The sequence below is a fragment of the Phodopus roborovskii genome, unplaced genomic scaffold (assembly GCF_943737965.1).
Source record: "Phodopus roborovskii unplaced genomic scaffold, PHOROB, whole genome shotgun sequence".
NCBI lineage: Eukaryota > Metazoa > Chordata > Mammalia > Rodentia > Cricetidae > Phodopus > Phodopus roborovskii.
Window position 1 is genome coordinate 513039 of NW_026126484.1, and position 24614 is coordinate 537652.

Consider the following 24614-nt stretch of genomic DNA (forward strand, 5'->3'; position numbering starts at 1 on the left):
ATCATCATGCCTGGATTAACAATTTCAACAGAGCTTTCCAGCTTTAAAACAAGTTCTACTTCATTTTTCTCTGGGTCTGGAGTGACACATCTGCTGTGCAGGGACTTTTCTTGCTTTTTAGTCCTCTTTCCTGAGCTTTTCAGCCAGCACCCCACCCCCCACCCCAACATGCTCTAGGCTCTCAGAGAGTGAGTGTGCTTACAGGTTTCATGGAAGAGTTTGGAGTCTTCATTTTGACATCTTAATGCTACTTAAATTAATTCCTCAGTAGTTTTTTGTGGGTATGGTCATAAAAATATATTGAAATAACCTTAAATTGAATTCCTTTCCTGAGGGGAAATAAAATATAAACATTTAGAAGATAGCAAAAAGAATGTAAGGATTAAATATAGGAAAGAAGTGTTGGATTTGGGTCCTGGTAGATGCTTGGGGAAACAGATACATTTTCATTCTTTAGTTAAGTGAGGAATGATTTTCCATTAAATCCCTTCTTCCCTCTGTTTCTTTCCTTCTTTCTTTTTGTTGTTGTTCATTTAGGGATTTTCTGTAGTTTGAGCTAGCCCCAAGCTCATGACAAATCTCCTGTCTTAGTCTCCTGTGTGCTGGGGTTACAGAAGTGGACCATCTAAAATTAGATCAAGTTTTGAAAAAAAAAAAAAACATGTTTTTAAAAGCTAACAAAGGGCTGTTGGGCAGTGGCGGTGCAAACCTTTAATCCCATCATTCAGGAGGCAGAGGCAGGCTGATCTCTGTGAGTTTGAGGGGACAGCCAGAGCTGTTACACACACAGAGGAACCTGTCTCAAAACAAAACAAACAAGCAAAAAGCTAATCTACAGTCCTCAGATGGGACACAGATGGGATGTAGGAATACAGGAACTGGAAAAGTTACTGGGAGTTCTTCCTGAGATTTTTTTTTTTTAAATCAAAATCAAAAAGCTTTTGTCGGTAGCAAACAGTGCACTGTCATACGCTATGGCTTCCCAAGTCTCCTTTTTATTTTATTTTTTTTTTAATTTTTTTTCCCCAGTCTCCTCTTGATGACTCCTTTTGGCCATTAATTTGGACAAAACACAGTGTTTTTTGTTTCTTGTTTTTTTTTTTCTTCTTTCTTTTTTTTTTATTTTATTCTCACTATTTTCAGACTGCTGGCTTTCATCACTGCTAATAACAAATAAACAGAAGTACCTATGTCCTGAGATGTGTTGAGTTTCAACTTGCATAATTTGTTTGTTCTCTCTCTTTCTGCTCTATTCCTACTTCTTTTGATGTGTTTTCTCTATTCTCTGTCCCTTGCTATTTTCCCCTTTCTCACAGACAGTCTGCTGGCTGTATTCAGGCTACTTTCTCTCTCAGCTCTGGACTCTTCCAGATGCCTCTAACTCTTCACCCTCTCTTATCTGCAATAAAAACCTTCCCTTTAATGACAACATGGAGAAGTCCTATCATCAGTTTGTGCAACCATATTCTTTGTCAGTGTTTGTTTGTTTGTGTTTTGCATAATGTCTCTACACAATTCTAGGAATTAGACAGACTCTCTGGTTGTGAACAGATAGGGAGAGGGGCCTTGGCTAGGTAATAAAGGTGGAGAACTTCCCAAATGGCCAGCTTCTTTCACACACTCCTGGCTTGACTGACACAGAAGCCCAGAAGCTTCAAACAAAGGCTTTATAAGCCTGGATCCACCAGCAAACCCCCTGCTGGACTGGCTCAACAAGTTCTAGGCCTGATCAGAACATGTTACTAACAGTTGTCAGCCAAACAACTTCTCTGTCTTCTATTTTCAAACTGATCAACTCTAAATTAGGGGAGAGTAAACTATTTAGAGACTTTAAAACTCCAGCCCTGGAGAAGAGACTGGAATTTTTTGATTTCTTAGTATCACTGTGCCTCCCCCTGAAAGACAAAAAAGTAAAGTTAAGGACAGACTAACCTGGAAAGCTAACCCAGACCAATATCTGTTCCTTAGAATTTGCTAACTTCCCCTCACAAGGCCCTGAGATAACAAGATACCAAGAATTCACACTGCCCCTCCTTTCTTGTGAGTCAACGGGTGGTAAATAGGGTCCTTAGGAAACAAAGAGATAGCTGTAACTCTGGTTTGCCCAGACAAGATTAATTAGCACACCCTGAGGCCCTAAGGTCTGTTGACCCTAATAGTGAGACCATCAGGCCTCAAAGGGTTACATACTCAATGGACAGAGGGTCCCACCCCCTCCCTAAGCTTGTGGGTTTTGCCTTTAAAAACACCTGTGTATGTGTGTGGGGGGGAGGGCTTCTCTCTAGCCTGCGTGCTGGAGGAGCCATTTGTGCAAATGTTTCCTGTTCATTAAAGCCTCTTGCGTGTTGCAACAACTGGACTGGACACTGAGTTCTTGGGGTACCGACCGAAACTGGGAGACTCCTCATTCTGAAGGTCTTACACCCCCACACCCTTCCCCCAACCTTCCCAGCAGCTTTGTAGAGGCTATCCCCTCTCTCTCTCTCTCTCTCTCTCTCTCTCTCTCTCTCTCTCTCTCTCTCTCTCTCTGTGTGTGTGTGTGTGTGTGTTCCCCACTCCCAGTAAATGCCTTTCTTCTGTCTGCTGCTGCCTGTAGTGTTTGTGATTTCGCCCTATCACACTATCGAACTCAAGATATCCCTACTTTTTAATCTCAATCTCTCTCTTCCCAGACAGGGTTTCTCTGTAGCTTTAGTTACTGTTCTAGCACTGTAAGACCTTCAGAATGAGGAGACTTCCAGGTTCGGTCGATACCCCAAGAACTCAATGTCCAGTCCAGTTGTTGCAAAACGCAAGAGACTTTAATGAACAGGAAACATTTGCACAAATGGCTCCTCCAGCACACAGGCTAGGGAGAAGCCCCCTCCCCTGGGCCCAGGTGTTTTTAAAGGCAAACCCACAAGCTTAGGGAGGGGGTGGGACCCTCTGTCCACTGAGTATGTGACCCTTGGAGGCCGGATGGTCTGCTATTAGGGTCAACAGACCTTAGGGCCTCAGGGTGTGCTAATTAATCTTGTCTGGGCAAACCAGAGTTACAGCTATCTCTTTGTTTCCTAAGGACCCTATTTACCACCTGTTGACTCACAGGAAAGGAGGGGCGATGTGAATTCTTCTTATCTCAGGGCCTTGTGAGAGGAAGTTAGCAAATTCCAAGGAACAGATATTGGTTTCCAGGTCAGTCCATCATTAACATTACTTTTTTGGTCTTTCAGCACCATACCTGCTTGCTTGCTGCCACTGTCCCCACCATGATGGTGGTCATGGATTAACACTCTATAATCATGGTCATGGTGTGCTGTCCTGACAACAGAAAAGTAACTGAGACAGCACCACATTCCATATGCAGAAGAGGTGGAGGAAGCAAGAGGTTCCCAAGTTTGAGATTAGCCTGGGCTTCACAGTTTTGCCAGACATGGTGATGGATCTCTGAGTTCAAGGCCAGCCAGCGGACAAAGAGACTACAGGCTTCTGTAGCTGTATAGTAAGACCATCTCAAACAAGCAAGCAAACTAAAACGACATTAAAAAAAAAAAAAAAAAAAAAAAAAAAAAAAAAGGAGGGGGGCAGCCAGCATAAAGGTGCATGTCTTTAATTTCAACACTAGAGAGGCAGAGGCCAGAGGATCAATGTGAGTTCAAGGCTATCTTCATATCAAGGTCACATCCAGACAGGGCCAGAGTGAGATCCTGGCTCAAAAGACAGGGAGAGGGGGCTAGAAGGTTAAAGATGTAGCTCAGTAGTAGAGCCTGAATTCCATATAATACTGTTTCAAAAGTTAAAGTAACAACATCAGTTAACAATTATGTAAATTAAAACACACACACACACACACACACACAAGGCTGCCTAAACAGCAATGCAATAAATGTCAGTTGTGGAAGTGGCTCCTTTTTTGTTTTCTTGTGTCTGCATGAAGAAATTTGGTCACATCTCTACTTCTCTTGGTCCTGCTTTTTCAGGTGTTTCAGGTCAGGAGTGGGCAGGTCATTTCTTTCCCTAGCAATTCCGGTACGTAACAAGAATCATGCAAGAAGAAGGAAGGAAGGAGGAGGAGAAGGAAGCAAGAAGAGCTGTTAAGGCAGGTACATGAGTACCTGGACAGCACAAGCAAACAATCTCGCCCTCGCTTCCTTGCTGGTCCTCGAATTCGTCGAGGTCCTCCCGCTTGAGCCTTTTGAGTGCTGAGATTTAGAGGCATGTGCCACCACACCCATTTAGCAAATTTAACATCTATAATTAGTGCTCCCAGAAATAAAAGAAAGCGAGCGTGTTATCAAAGAGGCACACTCTCTGAAATTATCCTATAAAGAAGGTCGGGCAGGAGAAGCTGCTGGTATGCACACAACTTTGTCCTCCGTGAGCGCTACACAAAAGAGGAATGTTGATTTCCAAGTTTCCTTAAAGAGCGCCAGACCAGCGGGCTCTGAATACAGAACTGGCTTTTCAGGCAAGACAATGGAGGTTGGGGTTGGGGGTGTGTGGGGGGGAAATCCAGAGACCAGGAAGCGACCTTGGCAATTTCCAGAAATTGCGGAGGCAGGCGGGCTCTTCGACTTGTCCTGGATCTAGCAAGCAGCATCCAAGGCCTGCAGGTGTATAGGAACGCTGTGTGTCTGTCTATCCGTTTGTGCCTTCCACGAAAACCCTTCGGTGGATGCTGGTTTCAGGTGAATCGGGGAAAGGTCACGTGGGTACTTCTAGAATCTTGGATGGCAAAGGATGCTCAATGCATCAGGCGCGCTCCCGCGTGTTCCTCTGTAGACTGTGCACAGCCATCATAGAGAAAGCATGCTCCAGTGGCGCAATCGGTTAGCGCGCGGTACTTATACAGCAGTATATGTGCGGGTGATGCCGAGGTTGTGAGTTCGAGCCTCACCTGGAGCATGTTTTCTTCCCTTTCCGGTTCAAATATGTTTGAAAATGCATTTTTCCTTACAAGCAAACAAAAAATTGTAAATATTTTCCATGGTATGAACACATAAATTCCTATGATAAATAGCAAACATGGAAGGAAAACCATGAGTCACGAGGTTAAGTTATTAAATCTGTACCCTGATTTCTAGACAGGCGGAAGAGTTTCTCCTCCCCAACTCCATCCCAGGACAGGCTTCTTCAGCTTTTGGGGACTGAGTCAGTACCTGGTAACACTAACCACTGATCTTATTTTCTGCTATTCCAACAAGGCTTGAAATGAGGCCTAAATCTACAATTGTGCCGAGTCTCACCGTACCACCTATTTTAGAAAAGTCCTCCTGCATACCCCTCCCACTCCAACCCGGCATTGGAGAGGCTGAAGGAGGAAGAGTGTAAGGAGATGAAGGCCAGGTTGGGATACATAGCAGCTGAGTTCCAGGACAGCCTGTCATACAGAGTGAAATAAATGTAACCATTCTTGTCAGTCTGGCTCATGTAAACATCTCCATAAGACATACTTTATCTTGTAATAAAATAACAAGATCACAATCCTCCAGAACATGAAAGAACTAGTGTACATACAATTGAAAATGTGCTAACCCTTTTAGATGCCTTTTAGATGTCTCAGACAGACAGCCACACTCAGCTATTCAGAGTAAGAAAGCTTCTGCCTTAGATCAAGGTTCTTGATTCCTCAGAGCTCAGGACCAAAATGAGTTAGTTAACCTTAACTTAACTGCAATCTGCCTTAGGGCAAGCTGATACCATTGTAGAGAATACTATTCTTTATGGAGCAGCATGCTCAGAGTCTCAGAAGTTTGACTCCCTGGTGACTTGTATCTGCTTGGCTATATAACCAGGCCCCAGGAAAAAATTCATACAGGTGTCCCACCCTATGAGACCCATAACCAGCATATCTTGATTTTGATTTTGAAGCATTGATATGCCTGCTGCCAATGCCTCAGTGCAGAGACACTTGCTTTCCTGTCTTGCAGTATATCTAATTAATTCTACTTACACCTTCTGTCTCTGGGAAATTCCCTCATAGCTTAAGCATCACCATCTGGTCAACCCTGTTCTCAGCATGGTCACTCCTTCCCTAGAAAAGGAAGGAAAGTACCTACATGATGTTTATTGTTTACTGGATAGCAAGTAATTTAAATTTTATGGAGTAAAGTGAACAATACTTGAGTGAGATAAACTTATTAATGTCTTGAGAAAAAGGAAAGGAAATATATTTAATATACATTTACACAAACAAAAGTACTCCTAGCAAAAGAGAGGGAAAATGTTTATGAAAATGATAGTCTTTTTTTAGGGGGGATGTTGGATTTTTGAGACATAGTCTCTTTACAATGCCCAGGCTGTCCTAGAACTCACTAAGTAGGCCAGGCTAGCCTTGAACAAATAGAGATCTGCCTGCTTCTGCCTCCAACTGTTGGGATTCAAAGTATGCACCATCATGCCTGGCTTTCTCTTTCTCTCTCTCTCTTTTAATATTCTTTAAATATTTTAAATTTATATTTTATGTGTATGGTGTTTTATCTGCATGCAAATCTGTGTACCACATGTTTGCCTGGTACCCTTGCAGTGTAGAAGAGTGTGTCAGATCACCTATAACTGGGGTTACAGATGGTTATAAGCCTCTTTGTGGTTAGTGGGAACTGAAACCATGTCCTCTGGAAGAATATAGCCAATGCTCTTAACTGCTGAGCCATCTCCCTAACCATAATCTTTTTTTGTAATTGTTCATCATGTATGTGATCACAGCTGCTATTTTACAATTGTCATCCTCTATTGCTGTCTGTGTCCCTTGGACTTTTACCAAATGGTTTTTCTAATAGCAGTTCTTTAACTTCACTTTCCTGTTGGGTGTGGGCGTCAGTCTTAATCATAGGGCACAGTAATATTAAGAGATAGTTCCAAGGATCTCTTGTGTTCCATATATACCCCTCCTTACCCTTCAGTGGAGTAATTATCTAAGTTCCTTTAGGTGTCAGGGTAAAATCACTCTAGTTAGGCCTTCTTGGCCTGTTGACTCAGAGATGTGAGAGGCCAAAGTGATTGGGTGGCAGACTTATCTTCCAGGTCAGTGGGCTCATTATTACATATTTTAAGGGAAGCGTTCCTTCATCAAAGCTAAGATTCCAAGCCAGAAGAACATGAAGCTGTGGAAATAGGAACTACAGTTCTGCAAGTGGATCACTAGGAGTCACAGTCAATGGTGCCACTTCTATTTTTATCTGTGATGCTGGGTCTTGAAATCCTGATTGTGGGTAAAATAGCTCTATATGCCAGATGCTGACCCAGAACACACATTGCCATCTAGAAAGCCTTGTCCCAGTCCTGCAAAACATAGACTCTTAGCTGGTGTCACCCTGTAAACCAGCTGCTTCAAGATGGTGAGGAATGGATAAGGCCAGAGAATTGACAAGTGTGGGCCAGTTGCCAAATTATTTTAGTGACAAAACGATTGTCTAAGCAGAAGTATGCTATCTAGAATATCAAGACAGTGAACAGGTGATCCCTGAGTTACAGGTGCTAGTTTCCGCAGAAGAACTGCAGCAATTGAAGGTAAGTTTGTATCCACATTTTGTCCCTATTTCAGCAGGGACAAAAGGCTTCTCTTCCCATGATTGAAGTGGACAAATGCAATCAAAAACTTGTCATAGGGTAGCTGATTTATGGCTCTCCAGAGAGAATCTCAACATTGAATACTTAGAAATTGGAATCGGTGACTGAAAGTCAATATTGCCTACCCCATGCAATGTATCTGGCTGGACATAGTGGTACATGCCTCTAACCCAAACACTCACTAGGCAGAGGCATGTAGATCTCTATGAGTTTTGAGGCCAGCTTGATCTACATAGTGGGTTCCAGGCCAACCTGGGCTACATAGTGAGACCCCCATCTCAACCAACAGCAAACGTTGTATCTGTGTGACCATAGCCATTTTGTTCATGAGCTCACAGGCAATGGTGTAGGTAACAGAGGAAAGTTGCCTGGTGGTACTCACAGGGTGGGTCATGCTATGTATTGAATTATGAAAATCTCTTATTGGTTTTACCCTTTGGTGACTATTCAACATGGAATACAAGCATCTGTTTTTTTTTTTTTTCCCCAATTCACTGAGGTCTATCTACATACTTCTCCCTCAAATGTTGTGATTGTCTTCTCCTTCTTCTGCTTCTTTTCATCCTCCTACTCATTATTCTCATTCCCCTTCTCCTCCTACTTCTTCTAAACCAATTTCCTAATCATGTTCCAAGTCCTTGTTCTCCTTGTGAACCCATTAGCCACACCCCGGGCCCATCTAGCCATTTATCTTGACAAATAGAATGTCAAGTAAAGTGCCCACAGTTATACCTAGTGAGATTCTTATATTACTACGTTGAAGAATGTTCAAGGTAGAGATTATAGCTGCTTGCTTCCTATATTTGCCTGCATACAATGTACAGTCATGTATAAATGCAGACCTGAAACTTCTCTTCCTCCATCAGCTGGCTGTGAGGCCACAAGTGCAGGTGGGAGAAAAGATCACTGCCGTGCCCAACCTCGACCAGCAAGGAAGACGCAACTCAGGGGAGATCTTCTTCTTGTAGTTTATTCAGGATCCTTGAACAAGCTTCTTCTTCTGACTTCGGGGAAATGCTCTCACAGGTTTAAATCCCCTTGCGCTGACCAACCCTAGTGAGCTACGTGGACCCTGCAGATAGGCTGCTCTTATAAGGAAGCAAGCAAGCTGAACAGGCTTAGCCAAATAAGGACTTGCTTATGACAGAGAGGGCTCACCATGGGGAAGGTGGAAGGCAGAAGCCAGCGCCATCTTTAAGGCGTGGCACTTCACAGCTCTCTACAGTTCCCCCTTTTTGTTTTATTAACGCAACAGGCAAGGGTAGTGGTCTGATCTCCAGTAATGTAGTGAACATTGTAATGACCCTGAATCCTGGTAGTCAGCCAAGTCAGTGCCACATCCATCCGGTATCTTTTTCCTGGAGGTGGGGTCTCGGACACCAACCCACATGCAACCAGACTTGCCCTTCTCGGAGTTGCTAGCTTCCAGAGCCAACTCGGAGTGCAGTGCTAAGCCATACAACCTGAGCGTGAAGGATCAATTCTTATTCATGACTGTGAGCCTTGCCTGAGGGGACTGCCCTGCCTCAATGGCTGTAATTGCCTGGACAACCATAGCTGCATGCCGCCTCTGAGCAAGCCTCAGCCTGCAAAGGCACCACAAGCCCACGAAGGAGATAAGCAGCAAGAGGATAGCCATGGCTCCCATTCCCACCCATTCTTTCAGGTGGTTCATGGATGGAGTGATCCAAGTAGATAGTCCCTTTGCAACCAAGATGTCGACCTGGGTGGAATTCACATGCACGATGGAAAGTCTCAGGTCTTGCATTAACTTATGGAATTCGCTGGACCAATTGCCTAAAAGATACTGAGAAAGCTGGTTAGACATATTGGCAGCCACCAGATACTTTTGATATGGCACAGAGGTCACACAGAGCCCTGTCATCTTCCATTCACATTCTATTTGTGTCAACTGCCACAAAGTGTCTATTTGCTCCTGCACCAGATTGATTCTTTGGTTCACGATCATAAGACCTCCTTTTAACTGAGCACCAATTGTGGACTGAGCATCCAAGGCAGTGGCCACATTCTTGGACAATTCATTTAACTTAGCTTCTGTCTGTACCAATGTGCTCATGGCCATGGCAGCCGTGACTGAACCCACAACTGCAAAAGAGATAGCTGCAACTATGGCTGCTGTAATGCTAAAATCTCTCTGTCGTCTGAACACTGTCATAGCACTCGGGGCATCAACAGGCATGGGAATCCATCTGCTAGGTTGAGGATTAGGATTGAACTAATCACCAAAATGCTCAGAGGTAGACCAAGCAAATTCAGCCACCCCATGAACTCCGCCCCTTATCATAAGGAAAAGGGACAAATCTGTGCAGCTGCCATTAATGCCACACAAGAGCCAGAGATCAAAAGGGTTGGAAATATCCACCTGCTGCGGATCCTGATCAGTAAAGTTTCTCCCAGCAAAGGTTTTATTGAAGCTGGTACTAATTTCTGGCAAGAAGGTAAAACATTACTTGCTCGCCCAAACAACCTCTTTTGATTGACATCCTGTACAGGGAAGGAATCCACCTCCTTGTTTACTCGAACAATGAGGGGCCCACTTAAGCTGATGGGGTCCTGGCTTGTCAAACTCACTCTTAGCAGGCCACCATCCACTTACCCAGGAGGCGTTGACCTCCCTAATGGGGTCGTGGTGGGCACATCAAACCAAGCTGCAGATTGATTAAATAACATAATGCACTGACTCTTATCACTAATATCACATAAAAGCATAGGCTTCCTGTTAAAACTCCTATTTTCATTTATACTAGCAATGTCACTATCATAAGGGAAATAAGGTAAATCTAAGCTCTTATTAGTACCAAAAAATCGGGGAAACAGTTTTGCATCATAGCGTATCGGCATGGGCATTGGGAACACCGACAGGATCCCCCATCGTGGCTCCATCTGCACTGGTGGCCAAATCAGGCTGATGATCAACAGCAACAGCAGGCTCTTCATGTTTGTTGCATTTTCTTACAAACCTCTCCGGGACCCACAACGGTTCTTGGCAATCCTGGGGGGAAACACAAACAGACCCTCTCACCCATGCCAACACCGGATCAGGACCATGCCATAATCCGGTGATCATATCTTTCCGTTTCACATAGCCTTTTAGGCTCCCTCCTTGCCGCTGATGACGGAAAGGCCATCAACATCCAAAATTTAAAAATTGAGGGTAAAAAGGGCTAACGATATTCTTTCCTTGGGAGTTCGGCCTTAGCCTACTCCCCCTTTTTGTTTTATTAAGCATTCTTTTAGGGTGCGATGAGCTTGCTCTACAGTCCCTTGTCCTTGAGGATTGTAGGGTAATCCATGGACAAGCTGAACTTCCATTTGTTTGCAAAAGGAAGTAAATCTCTGAGCCGTATAGGCTGGCCCATTATCAGTTTTTAGGTGTTGAGGTTTTCCCCAAGCCGCCCAGGCTTCCAGGCAGTGTCCAATGACATTGCGGGCTTTTTCTCTGCTTAAAGGCGTAGCATGTACCACACCTGAACAAGTATCCACAGACACATGTACATATTTCAAAGCTCCGAATTCTGAAATATGCGTGACATCCATCTGCCATATCTTTAGGGGCATTAACACCCTAGGGTTTACTCCCACACCAAGTGGGTGTTGGTATATTATACACTGTGGAAAGTTCAAAACCACCTGTTGAGCATCTGCTCTGGACAAATGGAATTTCTGTTGAAGAGTCCTTGCATTCATATGAAATTGCTGATGGAATTGCCTAGCTTGATCTAAAGATGAGCTGTAAAAAATACATTCCACCCTTGTCCATTGATCAACAATGTCATTTCCTTCACTTAAGGGCCCAGGCAAACCCGTATGAGCTCTAATATGTTGAATATAAAAGCATTCCTTTCTCAACCAAATTAATCTTTGTAACTCTTGTAAGAATGAACAAACAACACTACTAATTTTAATAGGGCCTGCTAATTCCAAAATTTTTACTGCAATCACCACATATACTGAATCTGACTGAGATCAAATTAAATGCAAATGGGCAAGTTTTGAATACTTTGACTACAATTTTCAATTCCAAAATTTTGAGGGGATCCTGGCTGAAATTGACACAGCACAGGAGGCTTATTTGCAATCATATATGCCCCACAACTAGTTTTTGAACCATCAGTAAAAACATATGAAGCCCCATTAAGTGGGACTGAGGAAGTTACTTTTGGAAAAATCACAGGATGTTCCTTAAAAAATGATATTAAAGGATGCTTTGGATAATGATTATCTATCATTCCATCAAACCCACATTGCAATATGGCCCAATTATTGATAGTGCCACACAAGATCTTAACCTGGTGACTGGAGTAAGGCACCACAAGTAGCGCCGTGGGCACTCCAAAAAATTGAATGCTTTGTTGAATTCCACTATGAGCCAAACTAGCGACTGCTGTGGGATAATGTTCTATTGCTTTCGCTGGGGAGATTTTGGGATAAATCCAAAGCAATGGTCCTTCCTGTCATAACAACCCCGTAGGCTGATTATAGGTAGGGAGAATGCATAACGTGATAGCTTGGCCTTCCTTCCATCTAGATAGAAATGCATTTTGTTGTCTTTCCTCAACTTTACATAAGGTTTCTCTCGCTTCAACAGTCAATTGCCTAAGAGAATCAAGAGCCGGATCCCCTACTAATATATTATATAATGGCTTTAATTCATAATTTGGCAACTTTAAATAACTCCTAACCTTGGGATGTTAAAAATGCCAGGACCATGGGATGTCTGTCAAGGAAAGCTGAAGGCAAAACACTAGAGGACTAAGAGAGAGGCTTTGTGTGCTACAGGACTCAGAACTGGAGGGGCACGCTATTCAAAGTACACTGGAGCCCAAATGATTCTGCCATAACCTCAGATGCTATGCACAGAACTGCAGGGTTTGGCTTTCTGTGCTGGACTTTGGTCTTACATTGGTTTCATCTTTCTTGTTATTCACTCATCCCTCCTTTTTGGGATGCGAATGCTTGTTATGTGCCATTGTATGTCAGAATCTTGTAATTTTTTTTTGATTGTACAGGAACTTACAGAGTTAAGAGGTCAGTGATTCTGCACTAGTGCTTTGGAACAATGTTGGGACATTAAAGATAATAGGAACCTTTGCAGTTGTACTGAATGTGTTTTGCTTTATGAGATGGGCATAAAATTTTGTTGACAAGTAATATGTTTGGGTGTCAAGTTGACAAGGGTAGAATTGTGATAGTTAAATCTTTCAAGTTTTCATTGATTTGTTGTGAATTTCACATTATGTACCCCAATTCCACTCATCTTCTCATCCCTTCATATCTGACCTCTGCCCTTGCACACCCCCAATAAAATGAAACATAATAAAAAATATCATCATGGAAGCTGTACTGTATCAGAGCGAGTCACACAGTATATACCCTTTTGTCCATGCATCTTTATTTGCAAATGTTCCTTGCAATGAGTCATTGGTCTGGTTCGAGGTCTCTGGCTTCTGTTATGCTATCAATACTAGATCCTCACTGGGACTCCTCTTGGATACCCTATTGTTGCTCTGTATTGTGGAGATCCTGCAGCTTTCTATCTGCAAGACCAACCCCTTTATGTGCTCCAGCAGTTCATAGATGGGGTGGATTTTGGCGTGGGCTAACTCATTGGCCTGTTCTTGGCTTGAGTGGTAGCTGGGGGTCAGCCCACCAGTTTTCCTGCATCCTCACCACTAGACCAAACTCTCCAGCTCACGTAATGCCACAGGCAGCAAGGAGTGGGGTCAGTTGTCTCACTCTCATGCCCGTGGGGTAGGCACACCTGCACCCTGTGTTCAAGACAGGGTTTCTCTGTATTGCTTTGGAACCTGTCCTGGAACTTGCTCTGTAGATCATGCTGACCTTGAACTCACAAGAGACCCTCCTGACTCTGCCTCGCAACTGCTGGGATTAAAGGCCTGCACCACCAAAGCCCCACATAAAATCACTTTGAAGTCAAATCTCTGTACATGTTGTGACATACTTGATGGGAGATGTCATTCTGTATATGTTTCTCATACTGGTTAATAATAAAGCACTGTTGGCCAATAGGAAAGGAAGATAGGAGGGACTAGGAGACAAGGAGGAAATAGGAAGGAGTAAGGAGGGGTCAAGATGGAGAGTCTGAAGAAAGCAGATTGCTGCTGGCTCCCCGGTAAGAGAAATACATAGATCAGCAGAAATGGGTTAATAATTAAGATAGAGCTAGCCGATAAGAAACTAGTAACTGGCCAACAGGATAATATCAAATACAGAGTCTCTGTGTATTATTTGGGGCTGGCGGCGTGGCGGCGGGTCAAGACCAGCGGCGGTGGGCAGAAAAACCTGTACGCCTTACACATACTTCCTCCAGAAGACCATATCTCCTAGACCTCTCCAAACAGCTGGGAACCAGGCATTTGAAAACCTGGACTATGGGGGACTTCTCAATCAAAACATCATATCTTATTGGATCCACTGCAGACTCTTCTCCTTTTCTGGGCACCATCAAGATTAGCAGTTTTTCAAGTCACTAGATCATGGCCAGAGTGGCACATCTGGGTAAGGAATATTCCCTCCCAGATGCAAAGGGGACAGTGGGCATTGTGCTTCCTGTTTGGTTCTAGGAGGGTTGGGTGCTATTGCGGTAAACAAGGATCAGGATAAACAAATAGGCCGAATAGATGTTTATTCAGGGAGAAATAACTTACAACCTAGACAGATGAACACCAGGAAATTCAACCCGATCCTCTCCTGTCCGAGTCACACCAGAAAAGAGAGAGCGCCTTCCTGGCCCCCTCCGACCTCCTTCCTCAGGTCACCTCCGCCCATCGCTCCACCCCCCAATGGGCGTGGTCAGTGCTACAGGGTGCAGCACTTTACTTCACCTCTTAGGTTTTCTCATCACTTATCATACCGCTGGATTCCTGATAGGATTCCATAAGTAGAAGGTCACTAAATTTTGCTTGGGTTTATTTTCCACTATCTTTGCAACACGCTATCTTTGCAAAAGGTATATTTTTTACTCATCTCTGTGCATGCCTTTAATCCCAGCACTGTCGAGGCAGAAGCAGGCTGATCTCTGTGAGTTCAGGGCCAACTTGGTCCACATAGGAAGTTTCAAGGATAGTCAGGGGTGTCACACAGAGAAATCCTATCTCAAAAACAAACAAACAAAAAATGGACAGCCCCAAGTCTTGGCCTGCCTAGTGAAGCCCTGTCTCATAAACAAAAACAAAAAAATCACCCCCAAACAAATCAAAAAACAGTTTTAAATATCTGGCACCATATATGACCAAATCTAAAGAGACCATGTAGAACCAAAGTGACCAGAAAAAACCAAAGATTCTCTGTTGGGAGCCATTCGGCCTGGTTTCTGATCAGTATATGAGTGCTTGTCCATAGGATCTTCATAGGGCAAAAGTCCATGGGAATGGTCTCACGAGGCACGGACCAGAGGACTCTGGGGACAGCACAGAACACTGCTGGGACCAGACAGCCTGCACACTCTCTCTTATGATTGATGATCCTCTAGGTGGTTTTAGTGTCATTTGTCAGTTATGCATTGGACAGATGTGATCATTCCTGGAAACACCATTTTTTCCTCCTTCAAATATCTTTCTCTAACATTCTTGGGGAGTGAATGCTTGTCAGCTTTCTTGTCTCGAGATGCCAGACAGATCCCTGGGAGCTGTTCTGATTTAGTGTTGAAAGGATTGAAGGCAGATCACCCCTATTTCTGTAAATATCTTTTGAACGGTATTGTTGCTCTTGAAAATGTGTGCCTATGTTTATTACCTTTAAGTTTTGTAAGGAGAGGATGTACCTGGCTTGATTTTTTGGCCAAGCTAGCAAAATGATGTGTTGTTTTTAGTTTAAAGATGTTTTGATGTAAAAATTGGGAAAATATTTGACATATTTGTTTTTGCTCGAGGTTGACATTGGAGGATGGGAAAACCTTGTTTGTTAGTATGCAATACCATGCTTGTTTCTGATGCCTAGATAAAGAAGGTTGGAGGTATTCAGGACCAGTCACTTGTGTGAAACTCATCTGGTGGTTGGGCAATTCGTTTTTTTACTCTGATGCCCCATCCCAGGGCCTAAACCCAGGCTGTAGCTGGACTGTGGCAATTCTTACGGTTCTGCAGATCTGGCCAAAAGCTTGCAACAAGGCAACTCATGGACTTCAGTGGGGGGAACTATAGCTGTTCAGAGAAGAGGGAAAGAAGAGAGAAATGGAATATTTGTGAAATAAATGTAGAAAGGGGCCAAGGGAGTCTAGCAAGGGAGGGGTCAGTGTGAAAAAAAAAATGAAGTAAAAGGAGGAGAATATGACTACCCCTAAAGTTAGCAGAAGATTTTTTGTTTTGTTTCGTGGGACACAGTTCCTCTATGTAACAATTCTGGCTGTTGGGGAACTAACTTACTCTGGCTCACAGAGATCTGCCTGCCTCTGCCTCCTGAGTGCTGAGATTAAAGGCTCCCACCCCCACCACCCAGTTGAGATCTTTTTTGGCCTACAGACTAAACCAGACTATGTTATGGTGTCAAAAACCGGAAGCTAACACTAAGATGTTGCAAAGCAAAAATTTAATAATGGCCAGGCAATATTTTCAGTCTCCCACAGTAGGAGAATGAAAACAGCCTACTTCAAAGGCAGAGGAGTCTTTTTGTACCAAGCGAGCAAGTGATTAAAAGTGGAATTTTGCAGTTATTTTTATGATCATGGGAAAAGTCTATGTTATGGGTTTATGGCCAGTCAGCATGCTGTGAAACTTCTCACACCAGATATCATGGACAAGTAAGGATCAGGAGAAACAGACAGGCTGAATAGATGTTTATTCAGGGAGAAATAACTTACAACAGAGACAGATGAACGCCAGCAGGTTCCTGTCCCAAGGATGCCTCCAGATACTGTCTCAGTCCTGCATGCAAGAGAGTGTGCCAGGGGTCCCGCACCTGTCCCCATTCCCCAATGGGCATGGTCAGTGCAACAGGTTCATTCAGAGTGAATATCTCACTACAAACATCTTGTGGTCAGTCAGTTTTCAGAAAAATGGAAACAATTTACAATGTGAATTTACAAGACAATCAGCAGGATAGGAAAATTAAATGAAAGAGATCTTTGGGTGCCCAGTTAGGTGATCTTAGATGATGTCATAAAACCTGGGAAGATTCTCAGAACAACAGGAAGCTTAGACTCACCATTCATGGTTCTCTTCCTTGGGAACCATGTATAGATCTTTCCACCATCCCGCCTCCTCCCTTCTGTCATACTTTTGAAAGAGGGTAGGTTACTCCATCTTCTAACTTTTCAAGTCTTTTTCCTATCTCTTTTTGGACTATCTTAGTTTTGTTGACACGACTGACTATTTTTTAATTAATTTTTTGTTTTTGATTTTTCAAGACAGGGTTTCACTGTGTAACAGTCCTGGCCGTCCTGCAACTCACTCTGCAGACCACACTGGACTTGAACTGTGAGATTTGCCTGCCTCTGCCTCCTAAGTGCTGGAATTAAAGGCCTGTGCTACCACCACCTGGTGTTAAAATTTATTTTTAGTTAAGATATTATTATATCACTTTCTCCTCCTCTTCTTTTTTCCAATCTCTTCTGTGTGCCAGCTCCCTTTCCCATTTATGACCATTTCTCCTTAATTATTATTGCTTTGCACACACACACACATGAATAAGTATATAAATACAGCCTATGGAATCCATTTAGTGTTGTAGCTCCCATGTTTATGTATTTAGGGGTGACAACTTAGTATTGGATAACCAATTAAGGGTCTCATCCCTGAGAAAGACTAATTCCACCTCTCCCATCAGTCTTTAATTACTTGTAGTTCTTCATCCAGTGGTAGAGCCCTGCCAGGCCTTAGTTTTGGTTTACTGAAGGTGGCTGGAGCTGAGTAAATAGTTCTTAGGGAAAAGCACAACTCAAGGGCAACCAATCAACAGGTGCCCTTTGGCCTTCTGCTAGCTCAGTCTCCTGATAGCTAAAGGGAGCATTTCCTGCCCTGCTGTTGGAAAGCTCCCATCCATTAATCTACCAACCAGTCTATGGCAACTGGTAAAGTGTTGGTTTAAAGCCACCAATCAGTTCCCAGACTAATCTCTCCTCCCTGGAATTCTAACACAGTTTAAAAGGGGGTCCTGCAAGCCTCTTGGGACATTGCCATATGCTATCCCAACACGTTGCTTATTGCACAAGTGACTGGTGGTCTTTTATGGGACTTTTCTCAGGCCCTAACAACAGTCAACTGTCCTTTGCACTTTGACCAGTTGTGGCTTTCTGTAATGGTTTCTGTCTCCTGCAAAAGAAGCCTCTTTGATGAGGGAGGGGTGAGAGTTACACTTATCTGTGGATATAAGTATTTAGAATGTACTTAGGAATTATACTGGTTTAGGAAAGTGGTAGTAGTAGGTTGTCCACTAACATCAATGACCTCATCAGCTGTGTTTACAGTACTAGGCAAAAGTTTTCAGCAGTTGAGAGGGTCTTAAGGCATGCTATTGGTTACTGCCAAAATACAGGCACCACAGGTGGGAAGGACTATTGATTGCTTTCCTCTCTTGGCCGCTTGCATAGCATCTTCCAGTACTGTAAAACTAGTTCTCAGGGAGGAGGCTCTCAGGTCAGATCAGATAGAATCCTGAGTCCTGAACTGCATGCTGTTTTCAGTAATAAGCACTTACCTTCAATCTCTGGAAGGCAGCCAAGGGTAACAGCAATAGCCTAGATTGTTTTGGTGGTGATGGTGATAGGGGTCTCAGAAGATTTCTCATAGCTGGTGCTGGAGTTTTTGTTAGATAGTTTATGACTCTTGGGAGAATCATTATCACTCGATGTGTTATAAGTTGATTTACACACACACACACACACACACAGTATGTAATTTTAGATAAACATAAAATAATATGATCTCTATTTTTTTTCAAACGATCTTAGTATTACTTATCTCCTCTTTCCCTGCTACTTCTGAATTGACCTCCCACCCATCCCCCTTCCCTTCTAACACTCCCTCCCCAGTTTTTCACATTCCCTCCCTTCTCTGACCTGTTTTCCCCTAGTCCTCCTTTCAGAGCGCCTTTCCATAGTTATTCTTTACGTAAGAAGAAGATTATATTCTCAGCAAACACAATTTTTGTAATGGAACGTCCATAAAAGGAACTACAGACTGTAGAAAAGAGAGACAGACAGAGGAACACCAGAGAGATCTGGTTAGACTGGAGAGGCACAAAGACAGAGGGAAACAAAAGTTTGATTCAGAAATGTTGAGGGCTAGACTGGAGACTGCCCAGAGGTGATGGGGTGTGGGTATTTTGCCCCTCACCTAGCTAGAATCAAGTCAGGCAAAGTTGGTTTAGGACTGACAGGGCTTCGGTCAGTTGGGGCTGTAGTTTGGGAACTAGCCCTTGACCTTATCCTGCTCCACGCCCCCCTCCCCCCAACCCCGCATGTATGGGATCAAATGTTCCAGACACTGAGATGTAAAATGCTTTATTTGCCATTACAGAATGGACTTTGCTAAAGGGGAATTTGAGGTATCTTGAGCTCCCTGTGATGTGAATTAGGAGAAAAACATCTACAAAAGAAAAACTAGCCCAAGAATTAAATCGTACAGATTCAATGTGTTGCTGTAAGGAAGGCTCAGTAACAGGACGGAGAGAACATCTGTTCAGAAAAGTTGTTTAAACTGGGTCACACCTAGGACCATGTCTGTTATTTTAAACTTTAAAAAATTTTGTGGTCGAGCTCAAGCTAAGTGATTTTCGTGGGCCCCAGTTGCCTGCTTGCTTTCTATTACTTGCCCAACAACAAAATTCATATAAAAGACTGATGTTTTCTGCAGACGGGGCACATATTTCTCTCCCGAGTAGAAGTGCCATCCTGTCGTGGCATTTGACATGTTTTCTCTCCTTGAGTTTGGGCTTGGTTTCCAGATCTGCACACCAGTAATTCTGCGGTCTAGTGTCCTTTACTGACTTATTTTCTGCATTTGAGGAATATAAACAAAGCTGTGCTGTTAATAAACTGCCGTGGCTCTTCAGAGCTCGCAGTCCTCCTGACTCCAGGTTTTGAGTTTTTCCTTTCTTGATCGCTCTCTTTCTGTGTGTCTGTGTCTCTGTGGGTCTATGTCTCTCTGTCTCTCTCGTTGTCTCTGCTCTTCCGCCTAGGGGACCCTCTGGAGCCCTGATATGACTGGTCAATTTACCAAGACTAAGCCGAAATAGCTCAGTTGGGAGAGCGTTAGACTGAAGATCTAAAGGTCCCTGGTTCAATCCCGGGTTTCGGCAACCTTTTTTCTTTTCTCCCACAACACTCCATTGTGTTTGTCACTGTTATTTTGCTAAAGATGAACGACCGACCCCTTTATATAATAATGAACTGCGTAATTTACTATCATGGAAAAAGTCTTTTGAAAATCCTTTCGTCCACGAAACTAAGTTCTTCCCCAGTTTCCAGTAATTCCAGGAAGGAAAATAAGGGGAAAAAAATACAGTTCCTTATTCGTGTGAAAGTAGATGCTACAAATCCATGAATAAGGTTCACGGAAGGGAGTGTGACTCCGAGGTAGTGGCCCCATATCCTAGATTCTGAGTTCCACCTCTAGCACCACCATGGTTCCCTGGGTCTCGTCTAACAAGTTGAAAAGCCACTCCCGGGTTGCTTTGTTCTGTGGGGCAGCCCCAATTCCTAGCCTTTTAAAGAATCCATTCCTCAACCTCACTGGTTTCTGTGAGTATTTGCTTTGAACTAACTTTAAAGAAACAGTAATAAATAACAAATGATTGAGAAGTTTTCCATTTGCAGACTTCGAAAAGTCAAACATCGGGTCATGAGTTGTTAAAAGTTGTTAAAACTTTTAGTTTGAATTTGATGTTGAAGTATTCCAGATTTCCTTGTTTAAATATGTGAATATGGCTGTAAAGATTCCTTTGGAAAAGATGAAAACTTATTTTTGAGTGCACTTATTTTTGAGTGCACAGATGCAAAATATCCTCATATAATTTTAGTTAAGTAACTAGGTCTACAGGGCCGGTTAGCTCAGTTGGTTAGAGCGTGGTGCTAATAACGCCAAGGTCGCGGGTTCGATCCCCGTACGGGCCAACACTTTTGCTCAGAACCCAAAGTTTAAAATTTCTCGAAGGGAGATAACTATGTTCAGTCAGCTACTTAGAAAATAACATTATCCTTGCGTGGTGGCGCATTCCGTAAATTCCAGCGCTCGGGTGGGAGACTTAGAAAGTTCCAGGACAGCCAAGCCTGCATGAGTAGATGCCCGTCTTAAAAAAAAAAAAAAAAAAAAAAAAGAAAGAAAGAAAAAGAATGATTTTGAAGTATGTTTTTGGTTGAACTACATTGTGAAATTTAAGAATCCGGAGAAGGTACAGCATTCCTTTTTTTCACACACCCCCCCAGTATAAAGAGAGGAACAGATGACTAGGGTTAGTCAGTCAGAGAACTGGTGAGAGAGGGAGGCAATAAGACACAGAGCGAGTTTTTATTTTTTTAATTCTAATTTTTAATATTTATTTTTTATTTTTTTTAAGACAAGGTCTCACCTAGCTAGGACTAGTCTTGAACTGGCTAGTTATCCAAAGCAAAGTCTGTCTTTGAACTCCTGATCCTTCTGCTTCAGCCTCTCAGCCAGGCTTACCTTTTTTATTTTTCTGGAGTAAATGAACACTGGGGTAAATAGAGCCCGCCCATGTGAGACTGCTCTCGGGAAGGATCTTGGTAGCTGTAGCTGTAGACCGAGCTAGCTGGAGGCCCGCTGAGCTGGTGTGGTCTTCAGGACCCTGTGGGGTCTTCTGGACAGGGGAGGCCTCTGGACTTTACAGTCAGCGATGCGTCTGCTGTACAAAGAAAAGACTCAGCCGAAGTACAGAATGAATGATTCCTTGTAGCAGCTGCAAAGGACTCCCCCGTACCCAGCTCTTTCTCTGGTGTAAGCGTCGTTTGCACAGCCTCATCCGTGACACTCCAAAAGTTAATATCTACTCTCGACTGCATTGTGAGGTGCGAATGGCCGCTTACGTGTTGGACCTTAGTGCACAGCCCATTAAATGCACCCGGCCTTGAGCCGGGGCCTAGACTCAAACACCGAGCTGTCAGCGGCAGGCAGCACTTAGCTTCCTTTGCCTTACCTCTAGTGCATTGGTAATCCCCAAACTCAGTGAAGAGGGAAGGCAGGAAATCCATTCCCAAACTAAAATGCTCTTGGTAACTTCAGAAAATTCCTCCCACTTGACAGTAACCTCAGCCTCCAGCATCCTTCCACACTCTGCCTGAAGCAGAACAAATTTTCTCGCTTTAGGTGCGCACTCCGACGCTTCCTTTTCGCCCTCCCTTGCCTCCCTCCTTCCTCTCTCCCTCCTCTGGTAGTTATTGTGCCTTAGCCTGTGCCGATCTCTGGGTAAGACTGAGGAGTTGAGGGTCACAACCAAATCGCCAGTCGCAGGCCAAACCGCCAGTATCCTGCGTCCCCACAGACGAGCTTGTATAACTCTCCTTGTGGAGATGTCCTGTTCCTTTTTGCGGTGGCTATTTCTAGAGAATGAACTGTTCGGGGAAGGAGTGACCGACTCCGTAAGTGAGAACTCTTTCCAGGAGGTAAAAGTATTGATAAAGCCAGATTGGAAAGAATATGAATATCTTATTTGTTTGTTGAGGTCGAACCTTGAAACTAGCGATCCTTCTGCCTCTGTCTCCCCAACGCTGGCATTTCTGGCTTGCAACCCTGCCGCTCCTTTAGGGTGTTTGCTTAATGTAATTTGTATTATTTATAAGTTAGTATGCAAACTAGTAAGTTTCCTTGTGACATTTTCATACAAATATCATTATACTTTCATATAATCCTCCTACTTGCCTTCCCGGGTTCCCTTCCTTGCGGAGTCTTTTCCTCCTTCCAAATTCTTCCTTTGACTCCTTGAATTAGAGCTAGAAAGCAGAAAGAAAACTCTCAGAATAAGGATGCCTAACTGCTTCAGAAGTAGCTTTCAGACACAAAATGTAACTTCACATACCACGAATGCTGAAGTGCTTGAATACTATGAATCGTTTCTGTATGAATTTGAATGAAAGCATTCAGAAGAGGAACAAACAAGCGAGTACAAGTCCAGCTTGGACTCTCCCGATTTGTAAAACATGCAACGGACCTGCACCCCAAAGGTCATTCCAGGGGGAAAAAAAAATGAATGGGTGCACAATATGCAATTAGGAGATCATGATTTATTTGCCTACATATTTCCACACAATTCTTTATTGGAAGCAAGGACCACTTTCAATTTTTAAAATTAATTTTGTTACCTTATAAAATAATTATTTTTTACTCATATAATTGTACTTTGCCAATTGTCACTCTTTCTCCCTCAATGATCTCCTTCCTTCCCAGAAAGATCTTCTGTCTTGCTACAATAACATGCAAACATAAATGGACATTTACATATAAATTCTTCATATGAAAGAAAATAAGCTATATTTTGTATTTCCCTCCTTTTAGATCTCTTCTACCCTGGTACAGTCCCCTTTTTATTTTCATAAAGACAACTTTTATCTCTGGGATATTAGTTATGCTATAAGGAGAAGATTAATTTCTTCAGCTTTGTATCTCTTTTCTGTTCCCAGTTTTGAGCTGTTTCTTTGGTTCAGCTGAACTGTGTGCCTACACTGAGTTTCCTGCTTTGTAGCTGAATGGGTTCTGGTCAGGCATCCAGTCACCACTGAGCAATTCTATTGCTAGGAAAAATTTACTTACTGAAAAGGTGAGGCGTCTTTCCAAACATTTCAGAAGATATTGATCATAGTCTCTCCCTTGGGTCCAAATATGTAAAATGTATAATTAATGATGCATAAATTTATTACAAAGTGGTATTATAACACAAAGAAATAACTAAGGGCACTTACATATAAAATAGAATTCAGCTCCTGGGTGCTCACTGGATGATTTCAGCTTGTAAAGGTTTTGTAGGGGTAGGCGATGATCCCACCACCAGGTCATCAAATATTTTGCAGAAATCAAACAGGAAAATGTAGCTGCAAGCAGAATTTGAACCTGAGCCTGCATGGGGAGCCCCACTGCACTCAAAGTCCAATGCCTTAGCCACTCGGTCATTACCAACATAAAGGAGGAAAACTTATTCATTAAAAATTAACATATGCTGTTTGCTCTGCTGTGTGGGCTACAGACACTGAGCCCCACTTGATGGGCAACTCTTCAGAAAACACGCTCTCCTACAGCAACGGTCTGACCCCACACACCTTCAACCACAGCATATGTCCTCTGAGTCCTCAAGCCAAGGCAGCAACTCATTTCTAAATATGTAATCTGGCTTATGTTTTTCTTTTTCTTTTTTCTGTTTTCTTTTTCTTCCTCCCTTTCTTTCTTTCTTTCTTTCTTTCTTTCTTTCTTTTTTTTTTTTTCTTGTCAGGTATCAGGCACTCAGAAGTATCCGTCTGTCTTGTCTGTCTGCAATTTATCTAACAGCTATCTACCTACCTATAATGTATATACCTATCTCTCCAATTCAATCAAGAACTCCTGGGAGATATAATCATCTCTTTTTATTTTGAGGGTGGGAGGGTGGGGAAGGAGGATTGTGGCAGTGGAAACAGGGTGTCTTAACAGGCAGGTGGCATGTACAGTTCTAGCAATGGGGAAGAAGAACAATCAGAGGTTAAAGGCCAGCCTCAGCAAGTTTGAGGTCAGTCTTGTCTATATGAGACCCTGTCTGTTAAGTCCTCCAAACCTGGAATGTCGTCAAGTTGCCTGTGACAGGTTACTTACTTGGACAATACTCTCAATGGTGTAACCTTTTCTCTCATTTTATGTCTCATTAATGTTTTTTTTTTTCTCTTATGCTTTCCATTTGCTTTTAAGACATTGCCACTTTTTAATTTACCACCATCCTTCATCTGTGGGGCAGAATCCTATTTCTAGAAAAGTAAAGAAATCTCTTTAGAAGAGAGGTGGTTGTGAAGTAGTTGAAGCATTTTTGCATCATCCAATCCCAATATGATGTTTGTTACACTTCTTGGTTTTTACTGAGACTGCATCTCACTATGTAGCCTTAGATGTCCTAGA

At 43.0% G+C, this 24614-nt stretch overlaps 3 non-coding genes across 3 annotated transcripts; all 3 read left to right on the forward strand.

Annotated features, from left to right (window-relative positions):
• The first annotated feature begins 4790 nt into the window (after positions 1-4790).
• On the forward strand, positions 4791-4884 carry Trnai-uau (transfer RNA isoleucine (anticodon UAU)). Its single transcript has 2 exons — positions 4791-4828; positions 4849-4884. It is a non-coding gene; the product is annotated as a tRNA-Ile (tRNA).
• Positions 4885-19751: 14867 nt separating this feature from the next.
• On the forward strand, positions 19752-19824 carry Trnaf-gaa (transfer RNA phenylalanine (anticodon GAA)). The gene has a single exon. It is a non-coding gene; the product is annotated as a tRNA-Phe (tRNA).
• Positions 19825-20564: 740 nt separating this feature from the next.
• On the forward strand, positions 20565-20638 carry Trnai-aau (transfer RNA isoleucine (anticodon AAU)). The gene has a single exon. It is a non-coding gene; the product is annotated as a tRNA-Ile (tRNA).
• Positions 20639-24614: the final 3976 nt, after the last annotated feature.